At 45.6% G+C, this 18,990-nt stretch overlaps 1 non-coding gene across 1 annotated transcript; it reads left to right on the top strand.

The window, feature by feature from the left end:
* Positions 1 to 16,197: 16,197 nt before the first annotated feature.
* trnal-uaa (transfer RNA leucine (anticodon UAA)) lies at positions 16,198 to 16,279 on the top strand. Its single transcript has one exon. It is a non-coding gene; the product is annotated as a tRNA-Leu (tRNA).
* The last annotated feature ends 2,711 nt before the right edge of the window (positions 16,280 to 18,990 follow it).

Raw genomic sequence — 18,990 nt, 5'->3', positions numbered from 1 at the left:
TGCATGACGTCTTCAGCACCCCTGCAGACTGAGCACAGTATAGTTATACTTTTTCACGGGCAGACGGGTCTATGTGCTCAAGGATAGATTACTTGTTTGAGTCCCGAACATTCTTCATCAGATACAGCGACGTCAAGTAGGTGTTCTTCTCTGACCACTGCCTCCTGCTGGCTGACTGTCACCTACAGGACGAGAAGCAGTCTGGTAAGGGAACGTGGAAGCTGAACACAAATCTGTTGGCCCCAGGAAACATTGAGGAGCTCAAGAGGGACTACACAGGTTGGAGAAACATGAAGCTCCTCTTTGAGTCTCCAGCAGACTGGTGGGAAACAGTAAAAGGGAACATTAAGAGGTTCTTGATTCTCAAAGGTGTTCAGGATGCGATAGAGAGGCGGGCAAGACTGTCCCAACTCCAGGAAAGCATGCAAAAGTTGCTCCTGCTGCAGACGATGAGGGTCAATGTCATGAACGATCTGGAGATGAAGGGCCAGCAAGACTCGCTCTTTACAACGGAGGCCTCTAAGAAAATCTTCCAGTCCAGGGTTCGCTCCATGGAATCGTGCTCAATTTTCTTCTTCCAGAAGGTGCACAAAGTAGGAAGAAGATTACTAACTCCATAAGGATCAGCAAATCCTTCTATGCCAGTCCATATGACTCGAGGCCAACCGACAGCGCTGCCTCCCAGTCGTTCCTGTCCTCTATCACCGAGGTCTTTGACGACAGAACACGGGAGAGGCTGAATCAGCCGTTATCTCTGGATGAGCTAACCAAGGAACACGAGTCCTTTGAAAAGAATAAAACTCCCGGAAGTGACGGCTTACTGGTTGTGCTCTATTCTGCTCTATGGGACTTGATTGGCAAGGAACTGCTGAAGGTGTATGTCAGTATGTTTCTGGCAGGTATTATAAGTGAATCCATGAGGAAAGGCATCATCACCCTCATCTACAAGCGGAAGGGGGAGGGAGGAAATCAGAAATTGGAGACCGATCTCACTATTGAATGCGGATTACAAAATCTTGTCAAAGTTCGTCGCCAACCGGGTCAGGTCTGCTCTGGGGTCGGTGATTCATCCTGACCAAACCTGTGCTGTACTGGACAGGATAATCGCTGAGAGTCTCGCAATCCTCAGGGATACGATCGGCTAAATGCAGGACAGGACGTTTAACACCTGCCTCTTCAGACTGGACCAGGAGAAAGCCTTTGATAGGATATTTCATACGTGTATGAGAGATATTCTATCCAAAATGGGCTTTGGTGAGGGAATCTACAATTGGATCATACTGCTCTACACCAACATTGTCAGTGCAGTCTCAATCAATGGGTGGGAATCAGTTAGCTTCCCAGTAAGATCTGGAGTCAGGCAGGGCTGCCGTCTCTCTCCTGCCTTGTTTGTGTGCTGCATAGATCCGTTTGCGGAGTCCATCAGGAAGGATGCGAGCCTGAGAGCGGTGAATATTCGTGTCAGCAGGGGCCTCCAGGTTAAGGCCTCCCTCTATATGAATGATGTCGCCGTTTTCTGATGGGATCCTCTGTCCGTGCACAAACTCATGTGCATATGTGACCAGTTCAAACAGACCTTGGGGGCCAAGGTAAACCGAGGCAAGAGTGAGGCCATGCTCTTCAGGAACTGGACTGACCAATCCTCCATCCCCATCACCGTCAGGACTGACCACCTGAAGGTGCTGGGTATTTGTTTCGGCTTGGCTGGGGCGTGTGCCAATCTCGGGAGGAGCGCATCAGGAAACTGAGTAAGAAACTGGGCAGATGGAAGCAGCGGTCGCTCTCCATCACGGGAAAAACTTGGTCGTCTGGTGTGAGACACTATCATTACTGTTATATGTGGCACAGGTCTGGCCAATTCACAGAACCTGTGCCTTCGCAGTCTCCCGGGACATCTTCCAATTTATATGGAGATCAAAGATGGACTCGACGTACAAAGATCCGGGCAACTGGGGAGAAAAACGCTCCCAATGCCACACTCACACTGATGGCAACCTTTGTGTGCGGCTGTGCGTTGCTCCCCGATACACAAAAAAGAAATGTCACGACGTACTGAGATTCGACCTGCCCCCGGTGTTGCAAAGGAGGGGCCTGGTCTCGCAGCAAGTTGTTGGACCGTTCTGTATCACCTGTCCTTGGTGGAGAAATTTCTGAAGAATAACACCTTTTACCACAAGTCCATCAGGAAATGGTCAGCACATAGTGTCCTTGAGAACTGTCGGGAAAAGGAGAGGGTGGACCCTGTTGAGCGGTTCCCTGAGCAGACTGTCAAAGCCATTTGGCAGAATGCCTCATCGCCAGAACTTTCCAACAAATACCAAGACATGGCTTGTCTGGTGTTGAGAAGGTCTCTGCCTGTGAGATCCTTTATGCACGCCCAGTCTCTCAGCCGCACCACACGCTGCCCTCGAAGTGGGTGTGGAGGGGACAAGACTGTCAGACACCTCCTTCTGGAATGTGCATATGCAAAGGAAATCTGGAGAGGAATGCAATGGTGTTTGTTGAGGTTTGTTCTGAGCAGCACCGTGATGCAGGACTCCATCCTCTATGATCTGTTTCCTGGGATGCACACTAAGACGATCATCAACTGTGCATGGAGGATCATCAACTTGGTCAAAGACGCTCTTTTGTCTGTCTGAAACCTTTTGATATTCCAGCTGAAGGAGTTGCCCCCGAATGAGTGTTGCAGAATGGCACATTCTGAGGTACAGGACTACGTATTGAGGGGTGCGCTGAATCTTTGGGCAGCTGCTGCCAAGACGCGGTGTGGAAAGATCACCATGCCATTTCTGTCCACCAAAGAAAAACAGGGGACCCACTCATTAAGTGGGCTCCGCTGGCAACTCAGTTAAATATATGGATGGTAAACGTACAGACTTCTATATGCGAAGGATTAATTCCGATCTCTGTGTGTAAAGAAATGCAATGTGCACATATGAATTGGATCATCAATTGTATAGATCAACAAAATATTTTATGAATAAAATATATTTTTGAAATAAAAATAAGTGTTTCCCTCCTTCCCTAACCATAACTAAATGTGGAGTGGTCGATTGACATGCTGTAATTAGCAGAGTAGGTAGTAATGCTTTGGTTTGAGAAGCTTCAGTAAGCAGCAGCTCAGCAAAATGTGCAGATAAGCTCAGATAAAGTCTCTTTAATGCTTGTCTGACAGCAGTCGAGATGGCAGTTAGGGAAGTCACATGTTCTACCTGCGGGATGTGGGTCCTCAGGGAGACTTCCACTGTTCCTGATGAATACACGTGTGTGGGAAGTGTTTGGGCGCTGTAGCTGGCTGCTCTCGGGGTCATCCGAGATACGGAGAACTTCGTTTATAAGACCTTTAGTGAGGTGGTCACACCCAAATCCCTCCCTTAGCCTGTTTCTTCAATGACTGTCATATCACAATACCATGTAAAGATCCATGTCCTGAGTTCATCTGCCTTCCTTGTCAGCCCTGTTGCCTTTAAATAAACGCTATTTATTCCAACACGCGTTCCTTGCTTCCTGTCGTGTTCCAGGCAGAGAGTAGCTGGGCGACCACTAGGAATGGCAAATGGAGTAGGCAGAGAGTGCAGGAATCGCCTGTGACTATTCCACTTGAAAACAAATATACCATTCTAGATACTGATTTTGGGTTTGGGGGAGTGGGCGGGTGTCGGGAAATGAACGTTCAAGGGAAAGCAGCAGCAGCCAGGTTGGTTGCAGTACAACTGGCTCTGGGTCACAGCGGGAAAGGGTAAAGTTAAACAGGGTCTTAGAGGTAGGCGAGTCGATTATTAGGGGGACAGATTGTAGATTCTGTGGCCTCAAACGGGAATCCAGGATGGTGTGTTACATCTCAGGTGTCAGAGGACAGGATGTCTCCGAGTGGCTGCAGAACGTTCTCAAGGGGAGGCTGACCAGCCAGAAGTCATTGTGCACGTTGGCACAAATGACAGAGGTAGATATAGGAATGAGGTCCTACAGAGTGATTACAGAGAGCGAGAAGGAAAGTTAAAAACCAGGACCTTGACGGTGGTAATCTTCTGATTACTTCCAGTGGCATGAGCTAGTGTAGGTAAAAATAGGCGGATATGGCAAATAAATATGTGGCTAAAGAATTGGTGCGGGACAGAGATTCAGATTTTTCGATCAAAGGGAATTTTTTGACAAAGGTGACCCGTTCAAGAGGGACAGTTTGCAAATGCACTAGACGGGGGACGAATATCTTCGCAGCTAGTTTTGTTAGTGCTACAAGGGAGAGTTGAAACGAGATTGGCATAGGGGGTGGGATCCTCAAGAGCAGGGAGGCAACTGCGATGCTGGAAAAAGATACAGTAATCAGGATTTGAAATGTGAAACGTTAGGTCAAGCTGGAACAAGACGGGGAACAAGGAATGCCTGTTGGCTTAATTTCCATTTATTTAAATGCAAAAGGGCTGATCAGTAAGACTGATGATCTCCGGGTGTGCATATGTACATGGGACTGAGATAGTATAGCTATTACAGAAATATGGCTGAAGGACAGATAGGATTGACAGCTTAATGTACCTGGGTAAAATGCATTAGGAGGGACAGAAATGGTGGAAAGAGTGGTGGGGGACTTGTATTTCTGATGAAGGAGAGCATCACAAAGCATCAGAGATGAAATAACTAAAGGAACAATCAGGGTGTCTTTGTGGGTGGAATTAAGAAATAAGAAGGGGATGGTGACATTATTGTGCCCTCAAATAGTCAATAGTAATTACAGGAACAAAAATATGTACAGAGATTAGGGAGACTTGAAAGAACAATAGGGTTGTCATAATGGTAGTTTTAATTTTTATAACACAGATTGGGACTGCCAGAGCATTAAGGGATTTGATGATATTAAATTCATTAAGTGCGTCAGGAAAGTTTCCTCAAGCAGTATGTAGAGGATCCTAATCGGGAAGAGGCAAAATTTGACCTATTCTTAGGAAATAGTGCAGGACAGGTGAGTGAGGTGACGGTGGATTCGCAGTTTGAGACCTGTGACCATAGTTCTATTAATTTTAAAATAGTTACGTAGAAAAAAAAAACTGGTCCTCAGATTCAAGTTCTACATTGGGGCAAGGTGAATTTTGCCGGAATTGTACAGGAGCTTGCGGGGTTGACTGGATTCGTTTGTTTGCAGGCAAAGGGACCTCTGGCAAGTGGAAGCCTTTCAAAGTGAGACAGCTAGAATTCAAGATCTATATGTTCCTGTGAGGGTGAAAGGAAAGTTGACAGGAATGGGGAAACTTGAATGACAGGAGATATTGAGGCTTTGACCAGAAAAAAATGTGGACGTGTGGCTCAAGTCCAGGCAGGCGGGATCAGGGGAATCATTGGAGGTCCACAGGGGATACTGGAGTTTAGTGAAGAAGGAAATCAGTAGGGCGATAAAGGGCCTTGACTGAGAAGATCAGGGTGAATCCAAAGAGGTTCAATTTGAATATTAAAGGAAAAAAAAACATTAACTGCAGAAAGAATAGGACCATCAAAGACCAAAGTGGACATGTATGTGTGGAACCATAAGAGATGGGCGATGTCTGTGTTTACCGTGGAGAAAAACATGAATACTTGGGAACTTGGGGAAGTTAGTGGTGGTATCTTAGGGAAAGTCCATAGCACAGTAGGTGAGGTTTTGAATGTACTGGAATGTTTGAAGCTGGATAAATCTCATTGTCCTTAACAGATTGATACAAGAAAACTGCAAGGGGCTAGAGAAAAAATTGATAGGCCCTGGCTGATAAATCTGATCATCATTAACCACAGCTGAGATCCCTGAAGACTTGAGGATAACAAATGTTGTATCTTATTCAAGAAGGACTGGAAAAGCAAATATCTAGAAACTATAGACCAGGAAGTTTAACATCTCTACGTTACTTGAGAAGATTATCAGGGATACGTTGGACATGCATTTGGAAAATTGAATTTGATTCGGAATAGTCAGCATGACTTTATGAGTGGAAGTTTGTACCTGACGAATTTGTTAAAGTTCTATGATGACGTGCCCAGGAAAGTTGACGAGGTCTGGCCGGTACATGTCGAAACATGTTATGCTGTCAAAGCACAACAGGTCAGGCAGCATCGGAGAGGCAGGAAAATCGACGTTTTGGGTATCAGCCCATCATCAGAAATGTCCAAATCAGCGATTTTCCTGCCTCTCGGATGCTGCATGACCTGCTGAGTGTTTCCAGCACCACAATTTTCAACATCTACCGGCCAGGCCGAATCAACTTTCCTGGTTACGTCATCATAGAATATTAACTGATCTCCAGCATCTGCAGTGCTTACTTTCTCCAAGGGCAGTAGATTTAATCTATATGGATTTCAGTTACACCAGAACAGGATGGTCCTTTTCAGGCCTTGGACACATGCACGGTAACAGGAGGAGGCCAGTCAGCCACTCGAGCCTGTAAAACTGTACCCAGAGTAGATCATGCAGTCTATTCAGCTACTTCAAGTTAGTAACACAGGAAATGTAAGAGGCCACCAAGTGACTGGACAATAGGAAGACTGGAAGAAGACGATCTCTGTATAGCCCCGCAAACCTGCCCTTCCTTTCAGTAAGGGCACAGCTGATCCACTCTCAGCCACAATTTCTCTTTTATGCCCAATTCTTTGTAGCATTCAACTCCCTGATGTGTCAATTTTCGTTAACACCACGCCGTGCTCCAAGCATTTCAATGATGTAGCTCCCCCTAACTGTCTGGGATAGAGAGCCCCAAACATTCACTACCCTCTGAGAGAAGGAAACACTCTCCACACATATACCGTGACTTATTGAAATGAACAATAGATATGAACACAGCGTCAGATTGACTGGCCCTGACATCACGGCGGTATTTGACTGAGCAAGGTGTCAAGGAGACTGAACAAAATTGAACTTAATGGGAATCAGTTGTAAACTCCCCATTGGCTGGATCATCCAGAACACAGTGTGACTGGTGGAGACCAATCCTCTCAATCCCTGGATATCTCTGTGGATGAGCCTCAGGGAAACTTTCTCGGCACAAACAACTGCAGCTCGTTCATCAATGTCTTTCCCTCCGTCATACCTTCAGAGCTGGGGATGTTCAGTGAAGATCACACAATGTTCAGAACAATGTGTCACCTCCTCAGGAGCTAAAGTTTCAAAACCTGGACAACATTCAAGCTCATGCAGTAAAACTGTCCGGAACATTCATGCAACAGTGAGACCAGACCCTGCACATTTCTTCGTTAAAAAAAACGAAGCTCATGCAGCATCTTTAGCTGCTTTCACGGAAATTTGACAGAGCCATTCAGCCCATCAAAACTATTGGATAAGAACAGACACGGTCCCTTTCGCTTTCTCCAGCCGATTACACTGGAAGCGATTAAAAAAAAAATCGACAAATGTTGAAATGCGAAGTAGCCAGGCAGAAGGCTGGAAGAACGCAACAAGCAAGGCAACATCAGGAGGTGGAGAAGTTAACTGCTTGGGGATAAATATTCAGGACTGGAGTGGGGTAAGGGAGCTACAGATAAAGAGGCAGGATGAGGGAGGAGGAGACAGGGTGGTGAGGTGGGGATAGATGAACACAGGTAAAGGGGTAACACTGGGTTGGACGATGGGAGAACTGAATCCAGCTGAATCTGAAAGAAGGGTAGCTAGAATGGAAGGAAGGAGAAGGAGGTGGGAATGGAGTTGGGGGATTGGAAGGCAGGTTATTTGAAATTGGAGAACTCAATGTTGTCTGACTTGCTGTGTTCTTCCATGCCCCTGCTTTCCTGCTATTACACAGGAAGATAATGAGCTCAGTCAGTACATCACGCTGGTAAGCAGGAACCAAGGGTCGCTCAATAATGTCCGTGAACCTTTTTTCCCTGAGACCAGAAGGAGGACTTTCTGTCCCTCGAAACACTAATGCATAAAGAGAAGAAACTATTCAGCCCCTCCAGACTGTATAGGATGTACACTGATGCTCCAACATTGCAAAACAAATGAAGCAGAGACTGCACAGACAGACTGGCCGATGTTGTTCCTCCTGGCTCCATTGTTAATGGTGCACACGCGTTATATTAACGACACTATGATTTGCTAACAGTGAGGAGGGATTGCGGACAGTTTGTGCCAGGTCTCAAGGAGTCATCTCCCAGAAGGTAGGCTAGTGTCCTCCATGGAGGTCAGAAGTTGCTGGGAATGGCGAACTCTATCAGAGTGTCGCTGCTGACAGGTTTGTGAAAACATAACGTTTAGTGCAGGATCACACACCAACTGCTCATTGAGACAGTGACAGTTCATTCAGAGCCTGGAGCTCTCGTTTAACCAACATAAGGTCCCACGCAGGTACGTATAATATCATAGAATCGTAGAGTCTAACATAACGGAGACAGGCCGTTCAGCCCAAACTGGTCCATGCTGACCTAAATCTTCATCCATGCTAACCCCATTTCCCTACACTTTACCCACATTCTTCTAATCGTTTTCTCCCTATATAGGCGGCACCTCTGGGCGGCTCTGTGCCACACTGGTTAGCACTGCTTCCTCACAGCACACGAGGCGGGTTCCGTTCCCGCCTCCAGCATATCTGTGTTTGGAGTTTGCACATCCTCTCCGTGACAGCGTGGGTTTCCTCCAGGTGCTCCGGTTTCCTCCCACAATCCAAAAACGTGCAGGTTAGGTGAATTGGTCCTACTAAGTTGCCCAAGGTGCTAGGTACAGGGGAAAATGTAGGAGGATGGGTCTGGGTGGGTTGTGAGTCGGTGTGGACTTGTTGGGCCGAAGGGCCTGTTTCCACACTGTAAGTAATCAAATCTAAGTAAAATATTTGCCTATGGGAAAATACATACTTTATTTAACACTATCAATGTTTTGTTTTGAAAATAATGAGTTTTGGTCCATTACCCTCAAGTTTTAATGCAAACACTTTTTTTTTTCTTTTGTCGTGATACAGATTATTTCCTTCGCTGTTTTCTCATGATCCCATCATCACACGAATTATTCTGGTGAAACGCCTTTACACTGGCTCTCTGTGACAAGGTGATCGTTCCTTATAAAGGAGAGATAATCTGTACACAGTGCCCCAAGTACCTTCTGAACAACACTCGAGCATGACAGGAAAGTATTTCACTCCAAATCTTGAATCGTTTTGCAATGAAGGACAGTATACAATTTACTGTGTTGATTATTTGCTGCCTGGTATGAACTCTGTTTGTGACTCCTGACCAAGGAACACAGCTCATTTTCGCCAACGGCCTTTCTGATTCTTTAACGTTACAATTAGTTCAAAATGAAGAAGGATGGTATGTTTTACCAAATCATTCTTTTGCCTTGCGAACAGCTGTGTTTCAAGTACAGCCACACAAACAGCAACACCACGATTGCCATTTGAGATGGTCAGAGATGCCAGGAAGACGATGTCCTAACAGTAGTATCTCTAGTTTATTAATCCGGGGACCCGGGTGCTGACCCCACCCTGGATTCGAATCCCACCATGATAAAAGGTGGCATTTGAATTCAATAAAATCGAATGAAGCTATGAAACCATTGCCGATTATCAGAAAATCCTACCTGACACGTTAATGTTCTTCAGGGAATGAAATTTACCACAAACAGCTGGTCGGACTGACATGTGAATTCCACAATGTATTTGGCTCTGAATTGCCCATTGAAATAGCCAAACCAGCCGCTCAGTTACATTACTCACTACAAACATCAAAGAAATGAAACCGAACGAAACTAAGCACTGACTACTTACAGCCCACATACAGCAGTGGGTCAGGAAGGCAGCTCACCAACACTTCTCAAGGACAATGATGAAAGGGAATTAAATACTGGCCCAGCATCCCATTAATGAATAAAGGAGGATGATCACATTCAGGGAAGACAGACAAATTGACATAACTCACTTTAAACAGGAACCTTGATTTATACCCTACATGGGCATGATTTTCAGTAATATGGGAACAGGAGAAAAAATAAATAAGATTAACCTCGTTTTTTAATTTCCATTCCAGCTGATCATCTTCAATCCTGTTTTTTGCTTATTTTCTTTTATCTCTCGTTTCTCTGTCTATTCAACTCACTCCTTGTCCCCTTCATCATAGACATCCCTGTCACCAACATCAATCACAATATTTTCAAGCTGTGTTCAGTTATGATGGTAGGTCAGCGGACTCGAAATGTCAATTCTATTTTGCCCTCGACCCACGGGTGCCAAATCTGAACAGTTACTGCGGCAGCTTCTCGTTCGTGTTTTCTTGTTTCTGATCTCTTGCATCATTCTTTGTTTTATATAAACTTCAATATTGTTATGACATGGGATGTCTGCATCGTTGGTAAGGGCAGAATTTATTGACCTCACTAAGTGTCCTTTACTGTGAGGTCATTCCTTCTGACAGTATAGAGCCAAGCACATTGTTGTGGGTCTGACGTCAGTCTTAAGACAGTCCAATAATAATGCTAGATTTCTTTACCAAAGGATATCAGTGCTATAGATAAAAGTATTGACGAAATGCTGGTGCTGTTATTGTAATATTAGTGAAATTATCGTTTATTTCCAATTCCTGTCATATGAATTTAAGTTTTGACATATCTAAGGTAAGATTTAAAACAGTGTATTTTGTGCAGTAACCTGGGCCTCTGAATTACATATCCACGGACATCACTTCTCTGTCACACCATCCCTGTCATGAATTTACTTTACAGAAAAGAATAAGATTGTGATGGACATATTTGTAATGGAAAGAGAGCGGCGGGAGCTGGGCGGAAGTTCAGACGGAGCGCAAAGCCTGTCGGGAAGGTAAGTGATTGTTATGAGAGTGGGTGTGTTCTAAACCCCAGGTCCTACAAAGTAGGGACTCCCTCCCTCCCTCCTCCTCTAACCTTAATTAAGAGTCCACAGACTTGCCATAGGAAGAGGGTCTAAGGAAGTTTAGATCGAAGAGTGAGGCTTCAGCTCAGGAATCTTGATAAGGAGGTTGAGTAAAGAGATTACACCACAGTTGAAGAGGGTGAAGACATGATTGCTCAGCTGGTTCAGTGCGCTACGTGTTTGATGTGGCAGGTCAACGACTCTGGTGTGTTTGGCTCGTATATGTGTGGAAAGTGTGTGCACATTCAGCAATTGACCGAGCATATTGCAGCACTGACGAAAGAACTCGAAGACCTTAGGCTCATCCGAGAGAACAAGATCTTTCTGGACAAGACCTTCAGTGATGTTATTACACCAATCATGCCAGAAGAGAGCAGAAGAGTGCAGACGATGAGGAAGGCAGAGAGGAGACAGGTGCAAGAGACGCCGGGAGAAGTTCCTGTCAGGAACAAGTTGAAGCTTTTGGAAACAGTAGAGTCTGATGACACTGCCAGTTCGCAAGGCGGCTATGTTTGTCAATCAAAAGTTGCCGCAGAAGCAGAGCGGAAGAGTCGGACATCGCATAGAGCCATGGTAATAGGGGACTCCATCGTGAGAGGAACTGACCGGGGTTTTTGTGGCAGCAGACGGGATTTAAGGATGGTGTGTTGCCTTCCTGGTGCTAGAGTGAAAGACATCGCGGACAGAGTGCAGGACATCCTCAAGGACGAGGTTGAAGTGCCCGAGGTGGTGGTACACGTCGGCACAAATGATGTCGGGAAGAAGAGGAGGAACATACTACAGCGAGACTTCGCAGAACTAGGAAGAAGGCTAAAAGGCAGGACGTCCAAGGTGGTTATCTCCAGTTTGCTTCCAGTTCCTCGGGCTAGTGTGGCCAGAAACCGGGAGATAATGGACGTGAACGTGTGGTTGGGGAACTGGTGCAGGAAGCAAGGTTTCAAGTTCTTGGATCACTGGGGTATATTTTATGGTAACCATAAATTCTACAAGAGAGACGGCTTGCACCTTAATAGAACAGGGATCGGCATTCTGGCAGGCAGGTTTTCTGCTGCAACACCGCTACATTTAAACTAAGTAGCGGGGGGGAGGGGACAAGCTGGATGCTTAAAAAGGAAATTGAAGGGGTAGTTAGAACAAGAGAAGTCAAGAAAGACAACTGTATCAAGTAGGCAGAAAACTGGAAAAGGTATCATGCTGTAAAGTTGAGTGAAATAAGGGTTGAGGGGAAGGGTGAGAGCAGTAACAAATTAAAAATTCTATATATGAATGCACGAAGCATTAGACACAAGGTGGATGAGCTTGAGGCTCTTTTGGAAATTGGCAGATACGATATTGTGGGGATAACTGAGACGTGGCTTCATGGGGACAGTGCCTGGGAAATGAATATTCAAGGCTACACGTGTTATCGTAAGGATAGACTGACGGGCAGAGGGGGTAAGGTGGCCTTGTTGGTAAGGGAGGATATTCAGTCCCTTGCGCGGGTGGACCTAGAGTCAGGGGATGTAGAGTCAGTGTGGATAGAGCTTCGAAACACTAAGGGTAAAAAGACCCTCATGGGAGTCATCTACAGGCCCCCAAACAGTAGTCTGGATGTTGGAGGTAAGTTGAATCAGGAGCTGAAATTGGCTTGTCGCAAAGATGTTACTACAGTTGTTATGGGGGATTTTAACATGCAGGTAGACTGGGAGAATCAGGATGGTATCGGGCCTCAAGAAAGAGACTTTGTGGAGTGCCTCAGAGATGGATTTTTAGAGCAGCTGGTGCTGGAGCCGACCAGGGATAAGGCGATTCTGGATCTGGTATTGTGTAACGAACCAGAATTGGTCAGTGACCTCGAAGTGAAGGAGCCATTGGGAAGGAGTGACCATAATACAATAAGCTTCAATCTGCAATTTGAGAGGGAGTGGGTACAATCTGAAGTGACAATATTTCAGTTGAATAAAGGGAAATATGGAGCTATGAGGGAGCAACTGGCCAAAGTTCAATACCTTAACAGGGAAGACCATGGAGGAACAATAGCGGATATTTCTGTGTATAATGCAGAAGATGCAGGATCAGTTCATTCCTAAAAGGAAGAAAGATCCCAGGAGGAGACATGGGCGGCCGTGGCTGACAAGGGAAGTAAAGAAACATATAAGGTTAAAAGAGAAAAAGTAGAACTTAGCGAGGATAAGCGGGAAAACGGAGGACTGGGAAGCTTTTAAAGAACAACAGAGGATTAGTAAGAAGGAAATACGCAGAGAAAAAAAATGAGGTACGAAGGTAAACTGGCCAAGAATATAAAGGAGGATAGTAAAAGCTTTTTTAGGTATGTCCAAGGCAAAAAAATAGTTAGGACAAAAATTGGGCCCTTGAAGACAGAAGCAGGGGAATATATAACTGGGAACGAAGAAATGGCAGAGGAATTAAATGGGTACTTCAGATCTGTGTTCACTGTGGAAGACACAAGCAATCTCCCTGAGGTAACAGTGGCTGAAGGACCTGAACTTAAGGGAATTTCTATTTGCCAGGATTTGGTGTTGGAGAGACTGTTAGGTCTGAAGGTTGATAAGTCTCCGGGACCTGATGGCCTGCATCCCAGGGTACTGAAGGAGGTGGCTCGGGAAATCGTGGATGCGCTGGTGATTATTTTCCAGAGTTCAATAGAATCGGGGTTGGTTCCTGAGGATTGGAGGGCGGCTAATGTTGTGCCACTTTTTAAGAAGGGTGGGCGGGAGAAAGCAGGAAATTATAGACCAGTTAGTCTGACCTCAGTGGTGGGAAAGATGCTGGAGTCTATTATAAAGGATGAAATTACGGCACATCTGGATAATAGTAACAGGATAGGACAGAGTCAGCATGGATTTATGAAGGGGAAATCATGCTTGACTAATCTTCTTGAATTTTTTGAGGATGTAACTCGGAAGATGGACGAGGGAGATCCAGTGGATGTAGTGTACCTGGACTTTCAGAAAGCTTTTGATAAAGTCCCACACAAGAGGTTAGTGAGTAAAATTAGGGCGCACGGGATTGGGGGCAAAGTACTAGATTGGATAGAGAATTGGTTGGCTAATAGGAAACAAAGGGTAGTGATTAACGGCTCCATTTCGGAATGGCAGGCAGTGACCAGTGGGGTACCGCAGGGATCCGTGCTGGGACCGCAGCTTTTTACAATATATGTAAATGATATAGAAGATGGTATCAGCAATAACATTAGCAAATTTGCTGATGACACAAAGCTAGGTGGTAGGGTGAAATGTGATGAGGATGTTAGGGGATTACAGGGTGACCTGGACAAGTTAGGTGTGTGGGCAGATGCATGGCAGATGCAGTTTAATGTGGATAAATGTCTGTTTATCCACTTTGGTGGCAAGAACAGGAAGGCAGATTACTACCTCAATGGTATCAAATTAGGTAAAGGGGCTGTTCAGAGAGATCTGGGTGTTCTTGTCCACCAGTCAATGAAGGCAAGCATGCAGGTACAGCAGGTCGTGAAGAAGGCTAATAGCATGCTGGCCTTCATAACAAGAGGGATTGAGTATAGAAGCAAAGAGGTGCTTCTGCAGCTGTACAGGGCCCTGGTGAGACCACACCTGGAGTACTGTGTACAGTTCTGGTCTCCAAATTTGAGGAAAGACATTCTGGCTATTGAGGGAGTGCAGCGTAGGTTCACGAGGTCAATTCCTGGAATGGCAGGATTGCCTTACACGGAAAGACTGAAGCAACTGGGCTTGTGTCCCCTTGAGTTTAGAAGACTGAGAGGGGATCTGATTGAAACGTATAGGATTATGAAAGGACTGGACACTCTGGCAGGAGGGAACATATTTCCGTTGATGGGGGAGTGCCGAACCAGAGGACACAACTTAAAAATACGGGGTAGACCATTTAGGACAGAGATGAGGAGAAACTACTTCACCCAGAGAGTGGTGGCTGTGTGGAATGCTCTGCCCCAGAGGGCAGTGGAGGCCCAGTCTCTGGATTCTTTTAAGAAAGAATTGGATAGAGCTCTTAAAGATAGTGGAGTCAAGGGGTATGGAGATAAGGCTGGAACAGGATACTGATTAGGAATGATCAGCCATGATCATATTGAATGGCGGTGCAGGCTCGAAGGGCAGAATGGCCTACTCCTGCATCTATTGTCTATTGTCTATTCCAGACAATTTACGGTGGGCACCGTTTTCCCTGAAAGTGAGTGGGGATTGATATTTCATTGCTGATGTGAAACCAGATCCTACACTGAATCTGTTCGCTGGTTTTTGTTGCTGTGGTGAAACGGTGGGCAATCACGGTGTGAAACGTTGTTCTAGCTCTCTGGTTTCCTTCATTCCTGTCCTGGTCAGGGAGGCTGGGGATTGGTCCTCTCCATCAGATGGAGGGACCAGCGCATTGTTGACCCAATTTAATCAAGAATGGAATTGGTCATCTTCACTTCTCATGGTTCATTGTTGTTCTGTTTTGTTGTAAGTTACTTGAGCACTTTCTGGGACTTGACAATGCATTAAAGCTGCAGTAAGTTTGGAAGCACGGTTTGGAATTGTCTCGCTGCAGTACATGACATAGATGACGCGCACTCCCTCAAAGTCAGCATGCCAGTGTGTCTGGCAATGGGTCCGCCTTTTCTGTTATGCTTCTGTTCCACGCTAAGAGCTGTCAGTTTTTGGATTCGCTGGAGTGCTGAGGGGTTAACACAATTTGTGTGGTATTTTTCTTCAGGCCAAAATCCACCCTCCAGGAAAAATAGCCAAACGCTCTAATTGAGTAACAAACAGCACGCGTTTTTTAGCAAATGGTCTATTCAAGCTGGTGTCAGCTTCTGGAGCGTCTCAGAGTTGCCAAGCACGGAAACAGACCCTGCTATCTAACTTGCCACTGCTAAACAGATAACCGAAATTAATCTAACCAATATTTGCCAAATTTTGTCCCTTATCTCTCCGAATCCTTTCCGTTGTCTTTGAAATGTTGTGAGCGCACCAGTCTCTGACATTAAATATGACAATTCATTCTGTACACACGGAAATGGCTGTGTGTAAAACAACTGTCCCTCACATCCCCTTTAAATATTACTGTTCTCACATTTAACCAATGTTATCTCGCTTTGAACTCATGTGCCTTGTGAAAAATTACTCCCTGACTCTTTTCTCTGTCCGTCTGCCTCATGACTTTATAAAATTCTGTAAGGCCATTCCTCAGCCCTGAAGCTCCAGGGAAAACTGTCGAAGTCTATTCAGCTTCGTGCTATTGTCCAAACAGTGCAAACCTTGGAAACCCTTTCAAATACTTTCGAAATTGCACCACGTTCATTATTCAATGCGCGATCTGTTAGTACCTGAAGTGAAGCGATGCTGAAACACTAGTAATGACAATTTTGACATTCTGTTTCTGTAATCTGTAAGGTTGCGTGGCCGAGTGGTGTCAGGCGCTGGATTTAAGCTCCAGTCTCTATCAAGTCGTGGGTTCGAATCCCACCGCTACCAAAATAACTGATGTTCTACTGCCCAGTTGAACATAAGCAGAAGCTGAGCACGCCCTATGTGTTTGCAGCTGCTCCGGACTGACTCTGAAAACAGTGTGAGTCCTTGCTGTCGGACTCTCCTCAACCCCTCTGCTTTCGGAGATCTGCATGGCCAGTTTCTGTGTCTCAAATAGTCAGCTCATTTGTCTGAAAGTTTGGTGGTTCGAGCCCGACCTTTGCACCGAGCCTCAATTATTTCAGTTCAAGCATTGAGACCAACCATGTCCCGACACTGCAACCACGAGAACCCACCCGAGTCTGCAGCTGGATGTGGCCCCAATCTCTCCAAGGCCCCGCTGCCAACAGAAAGCGGCTACTGCAGCTTCAATCAGCGGCTTCCTGCTCAGCCCTGGGACACAGCACATGGAAAATCCTTCCCCAGGAACGGCTCTTCCCGTGTGAAAGGGACAACCATTCCACTTTAAATTGGACACGGCTTCAGAGGATTGTTCCTGTGCTTGGAACGTTTCATAAACAAAACTCCTGTCTCGCAAATAAGAAGTGGGAAAAGTTGTTGGCAGGAAGAATAGAGAAAGTGTTGACTGTGAGGACTCTGTCTCACTGCTGGAACATGCACTGCTGGAACTAAACCAGGAAAAAGGAGTGGGTTTACCAAACCATAACAGGCTCGAACTCAAACAGGATGCTGAGTCCCTTCATCAGTAACACGACCCTTAATAAAAGGTGAACCTACGGGCCTTCAATACAACAAGCGGGCGCAGCTGGGATTGGACCCTATGGTCAGCTGCTTCCCAAGGAGGGGTTTGAAATAACTAAGGGACGGCCATATGTGCAGTTCCTTAACCACATGACCACAGTAACTCGGAAATACATTTCTGTATCAATATTACTCAGTGTGATTTACAATCAAACCCCACTGTTGCAAAACCAGACATTTCACGATTGAACATTCTTCAATGCAAAGGCACATAAAAGGGCAATCTTCTCTTACATTGGCTTCAAACAGATATTTGTATCTGTTTAAAAAACAGGACAAAGGGGAAGTTGTTCATTCTCTTGGGGAGTATTGATGGATTTAATACACACAGTGGTAATCTCACACGAAGAGGAACAGTGTCATTGCCATGAATTGCCCAGGAATGGTGTTTGAGCCAATGTAAACAGTTTGCAGTAAAGGCTGACCCATTAGCAGCGACACTGAGCCTTGCACCACCAGATCCAGACTCACTTCCTGCCTCATGCCTCCCAGTCATCATTGTCATTCACGTCAATTTCACTTCCCTGCTCCACTTCTCAACTTACTACCGATCTCCTGAAGGTGTCCGATTGGAACCTACCACTGTTAGAAACGCATTCATAGAACATAGAACATAGAACAATACAGCGCAGTACAGGCCCTTCGGCCCTCGATGTTGCGCCGATCAAAGCCCACCTAACCTACACTAACCCACTATCCTCCATATACCTATCCAATGCCCGCTTAAATACCCATAAAGAGGGAGAGTCCACTACTGCTACTGGCAGGGCATTCCATGATCTTACGACTCGCTGAGTGAAGAACCTACCCCTAACATCAGTCCTATATCTACCCCCCCTTAATTTAAAGCTATGCCCCCTTGTAATAGCTGACTCCATACGCGGAAAAAGGTTCTCACTGTCAACCCTATCTAACCCCCTAATCATCTTGTACACCTCTATCAAATCACCCCTAAACCTTCTTTTCTCCAAAGAAAACAACCCCAAGTGCCTCAGCCTTTCCTCATAGGATCTTCCTACCATACCAGGCAACATCCTGGTAAACCTCCTCTGCACCCGTTCCAGTGCCTCCACATCCTTCCTATAGTATGGCGACCAAAACTGCACACAATATTCCAGAAGCGGCCGCACCAGAGTCTTATACAACTGCAGCATGACCTCAGGACTCCGGAACTCAATTCCTCTACCAATAAAAGCCAGTACGCCATATGCCTTCTTCACTGCACTCTTTACCTGGGTGGCAACTTTCAGAGATCTGTGTACATGGACACCAAGATCCCTCTGCTCTTCCACACTACCAAGTAGTCTACCATTAGCCCAGTAATCCATCTTTTTATTACTCTTACCAAAGTGAATCACTTCACACTTAGCTACATTGAACTCCATTTGCCACCTTTCTGCCCAGCTCTGCAGCTTCTCTATATCCCGCTGTAACCTGCCATATCCTTCCTCACTGTCTACAACTCCTCCGACTTTCGTATCATCCGCAAACTTGCTCACCCAACCTTCTAACCCTTCCTCCAGGTCATTTATAAAAATGACAAACAGCAATGGTCCCAAAACAGATCCTTGCGGAACACCACTAGTGACAGCACTCCAAGATGAATCTTTGCCATCAACTACTACCCTCTGTCTTCTTCCAGAGAGCCAATTCCTAATCCAAACCTCCAACTCACCCTCAATGCCATATCTCTGTATTTTCTGCAGTAGCCTACCATGGGGGACCTTATCAAACGCCTTACTAAAATCCATATATACTACATCTACCGCTTTCCCCTCATCTACCTCCTTCGTCACCTTCTCAAAGAATTCAATAAGGTTTGTGAGGCACGACCTGCCCTTCACAAAACCATGCTGACTATCCTTGATCACATCATTCTTATCCAGATGTGCATAAATCCTATCCCTTATAATTCTCTCTAAGACTTTGCCCACAACAGAAGTGAGACTCACTGG

The sequence above is a fragment of the Chiloscyllium punctatum genome, chromosome 50, assembly GCF_047496795.1.
Source record: "Chiloscyllium punctatum isolate Juve2018m chromosome 50, sChiPun1.3, whole genome shotgun sequence".
NCBI classification, from domain to species: Eukaryota; Metazoa; Chordata; class Chondrichthyes; order Orectolobiformes; family Hemiscylliidae; genus Chiloscyllium; species Chiloscyllium punctatum.
This window is presented reverse-complemented; position numbering and strand designations above follow the sequence as displayed.